The following is an 8896-nucleotide window of genomic DNA, read 5'->3' on the forward strand; positions in this document are numbered from 1 at the left end:
GACTATTTGTCCCTGTCAACCTTTTGTACCTGTCAACTTTTTGCACTGTTGATCATTTGTCAGTGGACTTTTTGTTCCTGTCGACCATGTCAACCATCTGCTGTCAACCTATTGAGTGTCTATCTAGACACTGTCGAACTTTAATTCAGATAAATTCACGAACTTTAATTCAGGAAATATAGATTGTAAGCTCCACTGGGGCAGCGACTGATGTGAATGACTGAATATTGTTTGTAAAGAGCTGTGCAATATGGGTGCACTATATAACTGGCAATAGATAAATTCTATTGGATGACCTTGATAATTGACTATTACCTTATAAACTGTTAAGAAAAGGTATAATCTAAGTATTTCACATTTTCAGGAATTTGTCCTGCCTATAAGACAAATATTTATATAAACATTATATCATTTTTACAGAGATCCAACCCACGAAAATGTTTTCATGATGTATGTTAACAGGTATCACATAGAGTTGGATTTGATATCATAATCTTCTAGCATAAGTACAGTATAACAGGAACTCACATAAATAGTGTATATTACAGTACAACATGAACTCACATAAATAGTGTATACTCCTTTCAGTATCTAATTCTCAGTCTGTGGCTTTTATCTTGCCCCAATTTCTCTCAACATATCATGTGTGGTCCTAGCACTGCTATAGAGTATTATGTCTACCTTATGAAAATACCAGAAACTATATAACTAGGCGGGTGCTCCCAGAAGCTGAACAGTACACTTATAACATTATAAGTGTACAGTAGGTCAAAATAAAATGTAATGTTATAGACCTTGTAATATACTGTGATGTCTTGTGTGCCCCGCTTTACACACACACTTGTCACACCTTTGTGTGTTTCTATGACTATCTAGTTCAAATAAATGTTTTCACAAAGGAGTATAGCCACTTACTCTTGATATTATATCAAACAGTACATTCATTGTGCTTTTTGTTGGTTAGTCTTGTTAACACAAACTAAATAAGCACTTTTGTGTTAGTGAGTTAGGTGTTGCAAACGGGATACGTTCAAGATGTTGGCGGATGGGATCCCAGATGTCAATATACCGACGCCCGGCATAATGCCGATGCCGCCAATAAGAAGACATCAGTATACCGATGTCCAGCATCCCAAACGTAAGTATGTGGGTAAGCCCGGGGAAGAGGGGGTTAGGTTTAGGAACCTTCCCGGGTGGATTATGGTTAGGCACCACCTGGGAAGGTTTTGAGTTAGGCTGCGGGGAGGGTGAGTTAGGGATAGACACCACCGGAGGGGGAGGGTAGGGTTAGGCACCCCCCAGGGATGGTTAGGTTTAGGGTACGGGAATGGGGGGTTTAGGGCTAGGCACCATCGGGGGGAGGTTAGGGTTAGGCACCACCAGGGGTGGTTAGGGTTAGGCACCACCAAGGGAGGGTTAGAGTTAGGAGGGAAGAGGGGGAAGGTAAGGAAACTTACTGGCCCCTGTCGGGATACTGCACCATCGGCATTCCACCATCGGGATATCAACCGCCGGCAATCCATAGCACACATCCAGTGTTATTAATATACAGTAGGTATAATCACCAATATCAACAAAAGTCCCAGACACTCTTTTCCACAGTAATTGTGCAGCTCCTATGTTCTGGTGTTCCACAGGACTCTTGATATTTGCAATGTAGCGTCTCACCCAATTACAATGTATCTTACATGAGTTACCAATTGAACAGATGTACACTCTACAAGTATTATATTCCCAAGCCCACTGTGAGCTTTGGTTAGTTTGAAGGCCATCTCAAACTTGTATCTTACTAGCTGCCTTCCCTAAGCCACATTTGCTCCACCAGCATGTCAATCATATTTCCTGTCACTTGACTTATTTCTCCACCCCATGACATAGCATCTTATGGAACCACTATGACACAGGGCAGAGAAATGCTTCAAATGGCAGGAAATGTGACCATGGTAAATCGTCCCATCATTGAGCAAATTATATTCTATGTTAATCAAATCTGTTTCTTGATATTTCAATTATATAGATAAGAAGACGCGTTATTTTGAAAATATCACTCCACCATAAATATAGTCATCATAACTTCAAAATTTAAAGAGATTACAAAATATAAATCTGGTGAGCTGTGAATGGTTTAAAGTTTCTGAGCTCACTTTTTGTCCGTTTGCTGCTATCTTCTTCAGTGGGGTTTCCATTTCTAATTTTTGGATCATATGAATTTTTTTTTTTAACAAGTTTATATATATTGTATAACATAAATATTTTAATACTGCAACAAAACACCAGCGCCTTTATTATTTTGATTGTGTTGGATACTTTTTATAGAGTACCAGTCACGTAAAGGGTTCCAACTGTTTGCTGATTCTAAGAAAGTACCTTACTGTATGCTATATATACAATATAATAGCACCCATTGTGAAATAAATCTATAGTATTTTAATGTTGTTTCTATCCGAATCTTGTTAAAAATACCTGAAGTAAGGAGACAATGAGGCTCTTAACTTTACCAAAGGTAACGAGATGACTTCAAGTTACATTATTCTGGTTCCATGAAGAGTGCAACCATGAGATGCTTCATTATCTCAAAACTTTCCAGTATTTGCTCTTAAGGGACAGTGTTTAAACTGCAAACAGAAGAACTTTAGATTGCTTTTAAAGTTTTTTAAATAAACATTAAAGGTACATACCTCTTTGCAGACATAAACAGACATAGACATTCCGCTTATAACTGTATCCATTGGTCAGATAGGTCCCAGGGATGTAATATAGTGTCAATGGATCTGCTTACAATTGGTATCTGGAGTCCCTTGACCAGTTTTAGTCTTGGATGGATTCTAATAACATGGGCCTGATTCAAAGGTGCATGCTATTGCAGTGTCTTTTTCCGCAGATTATCCATCTGAATAGGACTGCCTGTGTCAGTGCAACTTCATCTTTGACCACAACATGTAATAAAGAATATTAGAAATGGGTATGTCTAGGCACAAGGTATACAGCCACCCAATACCAACTCAACCTAAAACAGAATAATACAGTCAACCTAAAGAAAATATAGGTAGAGATCAAAGGCTCTATACCACAATCAATATATAACATAAAATGTTGCAGAGGAAATGAAATCAATATAGTATTCCTATATTGACCCAATATATCTAGTTTTAAAACAATTATTGATGAGGGTCAAAACACCACACAACAGTACGTACAACAAATTTTAAAAATAGAGGACCATATCAATTCCTCCACTGATAATCAAAGTATTTACAGGTGATCCATCTTGAATATTCACTTGTAGTTGTCATTGTTAAATATACATGAAATAAAAAAGAAGATCGCAATTGTAAACCTGCACACAGGGAGCTATGCAATTCCATCCTTGATGTTATACAAATGCAGCAGGTGTCTGACATGCCCTGCTGTATTGGCTATCCCAACACTGTGACAGAGGTCGCAGGCTGGGAACACCATTGCGACTTTCGGTGATTCCTTGGTAGTAGCTGTGATGTCTCTATCTATTGGGCCTTGATAAAGGTCCAATTAGAATGAAACGTCCACACATTATGACTGTAAGTTCAATAAACAGAAAAGATTTTTTCATTATCTGCCTGTGTACTGGATTTTATATATATATATTATAAGGGCACAGTTGCATCTAAAAAAATTGATTTCTCCATAGAGAATTCTGAAGGGGGGGGGGGGCATGGTGTTTGATGGGCTACGCCTCAAAATCCATAGAATTTGTCAAGGATGGGTAGAACTTTCGCTCGGTGCTGCATGCCAAATTTCAGGGCAAAAACATAAAAAATGAGGATTTGGGAGTAATCTAAAGCTCCAGCTATCACTTTTTTAAGATATTCTCAATTAGGACAACTTTTCTGCTGTTCTCTATGGGTTTTTTGGGGGAAGGCATTACTCAGGGTATGGGCCAAATTTAGTCTTGGGGTTTGTTTTATTAGGTAGCTATTGTGCCAGCGTATGTGCTTTTGGGGTTCAGGTAAATTAGAAAGTTACAGTTTTTAAACTATTACCTCAAGAATGCGCCATTGAATAGATAGGAAATTTCAACTTGTTGCGCAGCCGCAGTAGAAGCCTCCAGCAGGTGTATTCATTGTGGCTTCACTTGGGTGCAGCAAGATGGCTGCCTTTTGCAGGCGGTAGCGGGGGCCGGGTCCAGGGGGAAGGAAGCTGGCGTTTGCTGCGGCCAGGATGTGGGGGAGATGGGGTAAGTGTTAGCGGGCATTAGCTGCATCCGGGAACTGGGGACGGTAGCGGGTGTTAGCGGCAGCGGTGCGGCAGCAGTGCGGGCGGCGGTGTAGCAGGCGTAAGGACCCAGGGGAGGTAACAGCACACAAATGCAGGCTCAGATCTGGAATATCCATAATACCTGCATCTGTGTTAAAAAACAAACAAACACAGAAGCAGGGACCCGTCTGTTCTTCTGTGTTTAATTACAAAAAAAACCTGTTTAAAAAAAAATGGTGTGGCCCCCTCTCCAAAAACAACAACCAGCACCGGGCTTTGGAAAGCCAGTACTGGTTGTGCTAAATACAGGGGACAAATGATGTAGAGGTCCCCCATATGAAGCACAACCATCACCACGCTTTTCAGAACCAGTCATGGTTGCCAAAATACAGGGGACAAATGATGTAGGGGTACCCCGTATTCTGCGCAACCAGCACTGAGCTCTGAGTTGGCCCTAGTTCTGTAAATACAGGGTAAAAAAATGTGTAGAGTCCCCCTATATTTGCTAGAACCAGCACTGGACTCTTTTTAAGGGGGGGGGGGTGATGCCACAGCCAGGGGAGCCCTTTCACCAGGCTCCCCAGCCAAATCATCACCCCTGACCACTAGTCAACCCAATAAAGGGGTCCCCCTTACCAGGGCACCACAGGCCCAGGTTAATAGCCTGGGGCTATCCCCAGCACCCCTCAGCAGTGGGTGCCAGGTTGATTGTGTTGTGTGGTCCATATGAAAATATAAATATTGTCTTTTGAGAACACAATTCTGTGAATTAGCAGCTCCACCATTTTGTGAGTGACAGCAATCTCATTTTGTGTGAGTGCTGAATCTGCAGTTAACCACAGGGTGTGATGGCATACCATATCTGTATTGCGCAAGGAACACGTCCATTAATTCGTCAGCCTTAATTATCATAATTTCATTGCTTTTTTTAGTTTGAGTGGCACAAATCCAGTAGGTTTTGTGAAATTTCAGATCATGTCTAAGAAGCCTTAATGGGACATGTAAAACCGTAAGGTTTTTTTGTCTATGGAATATATATATATATATATGTGTGTATATATATTAGGGATGTGCAGGCTCGGTTCTACTCGGTTCCGTTCGGTTCTTTTTACCGAATCTTATTGGCTAACCAAAACTCGTGACAGCTGAAACCCAATAAGATCCGGTAAAAAGAACCGAACGGAACCGAGTAGAACCGAGCCTGCACATCCCTATTATATATATATATATATATATATATATATATATATATATATAAAACAATGTGAATTATAACAAGTTGAAATTCAAGATGGATCATCTCTAAAGACACATTGATTATCAGAGGTGGAATTGATATGGTAGATATATTGGGTCAAAAAAGGAATACTATATTGATTTCATTTACTATTTATGTCATATATTGTTTGTGGTTTAGCGCCTTTGATCTCTACTTATATATTCTATTTTCTTTAGGTTGACTGACCATGACACACTTGCGTCTTTTCAGCCACTGCCTCCCTCATGTTAACTTCCAGAAATGCCCACTGAAATCCCTAGCTTTTATGTCCAAATTCCTGCACCTGTCTGTCTGTTTTGTATTAGCCTGTGAAATATACCCTGCCACTGCCTGTGGCATTTTCATACCAGAGTCATGCCAAGCCGTGTCAGTCTGCTTCTTGCCTGTGTTCCTGTCATGACAGAGTTCAACTGTCTAAACATCAGTACACAGACTGTCTCCTAGTTTACAAGCCGCACCAGTGCATAGACTGTCTCCTGGCTTTAAAGCCACACCAGTGCACAGACTGTCTCCTGGCTTCCAAGCCACACCAGTGCACATACTGTTTCCCAGTTTCCAAGCCACACCATTGCACAGCCTGCCTCCTGGCTTCCAAGTTGCACCAGTGCATAGACTGTCTCCTGGCTTCTAAGCCGCACCAATGCAAAGACTGTTTCCCAGCTTCCAAACTGCATCAATGCACAGACTGTTTCTTGGCTCCCAAGCTACTACATTGGCCTGTGGCCACCACTCGCACTCCAACCACATTTTCAGCACCTTGCCGCACCAACGGCTCCTAAGCCACATCATCGGCTCCCAAGCTGTAACATTGACCTCCGGCCACTCTACTGGCTCTCTAGTCACATCATTGGCACCTTGCCACACCAACGGCTCTTAAGCCGCATCATTGGCTCCCAAACTGCAACATTGGCCTCCGGCCACTCTACTGGTCCTCCAGCTACATCATCGGCACCTTGCCGCACCAACTGCACCTTAGCCATTCCGTCGGCTCCTTAGCCACACCATCGGCTCCCTAGCCATACCATTGGAGTTCAGCCACACCATCTGCTTTCAGCCGCACCATCGGCATTCAGCCGCACTGTTCGTTCTTTGAACTATTCTTTTATATGTTCTTGCCTGTTTTTTGTGACAGTAAAGTTACCCTAATTTCCCCCTACGTCTCCTGGTGTTTCTCTCCTTAAGGTATTCTGGTCATCTGGACCCCCACACAACTGCAGAGCACCTACAAGTTGCACCAAGTGTTTCACACCATATGGTGCAAACCATTGGTTGAATGAGGATACTTCTGTATAATCACTAAATAACACTCTAAAATCCATACTACTACCACTCCAAAGTAAATTCTAATAACACTCCAAAGTCCATATAACTACCATTTCAAAGTCCATTATAATAAAACTCAAAAGTCCATACTCCTACCATTTCAAAATTAATTCTAATAACACTCCAAAGTCTATATTTCTACCACTCCAAATTACATTCTACTACCACTCCAAAGTCCATTCTAATAACATTCTAAGGTCCATACTATTACCCCTCAAAGGTCCATTTTAATACCCCTCCATTCTACTACCACTCAAATGTCCATACTACTACCACTCGAAAGTCCATACTACTACCACTTCAAAGTCCATTCTACTACCACTCCAAAGTCCATTTTACTAGGACTACCACTCCAAATTCCATACTACTACCACTCCAAAGTCCATTCTACTACAACTCCAAAGTTCATTCTAATAACATTCCAAGGTCTATACTTTTACCCCTCCAAAGTCCATTCTAAAACCCCTCCAAAGTCCTTACCACTGCCATTCCAAAGTCTATTCTACTACCACTCCAAAGTCAATTTCCCTACCACTCCAAAGTCCATTCTAATACCAATCCAGAGTCCATTTTAATAACATTCCAAAGTTCATTCTAATTCTAATACTACTCCAGAGTCCATTTTAATAACATTCCAAAGTTCATTCTAATTCTAATACTACTCCAGAGTTCATTTTAATAACATTCCAAAGTTCATTCAAATACTACTCAAATTTGATAACATTCCAAGGTCCATACTACTACCACTCTAAATTCCATTCTACTACCACTCCAAAGTCCATGCTACTGCCACTCCAAAGTCCATGTTACTACCACTCCAAAGTCCATTCTACTACCACTCCAAAGTCCACTCTAATAACATTCTAAGGTCCATACTATTACCCCTCCAAAGTCCATTCTACTGCCACTACAAAGTCCATGCTACTACCCATCCAAAGTACATTCTAATAACACTCCAAAGCCCATACTACTACCACTCCAAAGTCCATTTTACTACCACTCCAAAGTTAATTCTAATACCACTCCGAAGTCCATTTTAATAACATTCCAAAGTTCATTCTGCTACCCCTCAAAAGTCCATTCTAGTAACATCCTAAGGTCCATACTATTACCATTCCAAAGTCCATTCTAATACCACTCCAAAGTCCATACTACTACCACTCCAAAGTCCATTCTACTATCACTCCAAAGTCCATTCTACTACCACTCCAAAGTCCATTCTACTATCATTCTGTATTTTAAACGTTTTAGTTCCTTTGTTAAAATACTGCTTGGTTTAGCTAAGAATAATGTAAATTAATCATGACATTGAAAGGTAATGGGAATGTGGAACCCCAATAGGAGTGTACACATATATAACACCGTATCTGACAATGTAGAAAATGTAACCACTTGTGCAGGAGCAGTGATTCAGAAAGTTGTGTAAAATAACAGCACAACAGACAATTTTCAATTGACCACTATGGATTATTATGTGAACAGTTTGTTCCAGCATTTAAAATGTCTGCATATACTAGATATTACTCTGGAGAAAATAAAATTGCTAAAGTAGTATTATATACCGTATGTATACTATTTGTCATTACTAAAATCTGAAATAACATTCTGTTCTGATTATTTCCAATATTGCAAAAAAGAATAATTTTGTTAGAACTAAATACTGTATCTGGAAAATATAATTCAAGTAGGAGTGCACTGTACAAAATGGAGATAGTCCCAATAAATTAAGTTAATTCCTTTAACTAATTAAGAAACATAATATTGCACTTACAATTTGTTGCAGTTAAGCACTTGAAGCCATCTCACTGGCCGTGGCCGATCTTTACAACAAAATACTAGATTATTCCATAATTAGTGTTCCTGCTCCACATTTCAGTGTTAAATACTGAATGTCCTTCTACCATCAATGGAATATTCTGACAATATGAGGGTGGAGGCCAATATTTATGTAGGCAATTGATTGCTAATTATCATTGGATGAGAAGTTAGCATAAGTGCAATGCACAACAAAGCAGAATAATTAATCATATAAAATTTTGAAATATATTCATAATTTGTAAT

Source organism: Taudactylus pleione, unplaced genomic scaffold, assembly GCF_031769625.1.
Source record: "Taudactylus pleione unplaced genomic scaffold, aTauple2 ptg000127l, whole genome shotgun sequence".
Classification (NCBI taxonomy): domain Eukaryota; kingdom Metazoa; phylum Chordata; class Amphibia; order Anura; family Myobatrachidae; genus Taudactylus; species Taudactylus pleione.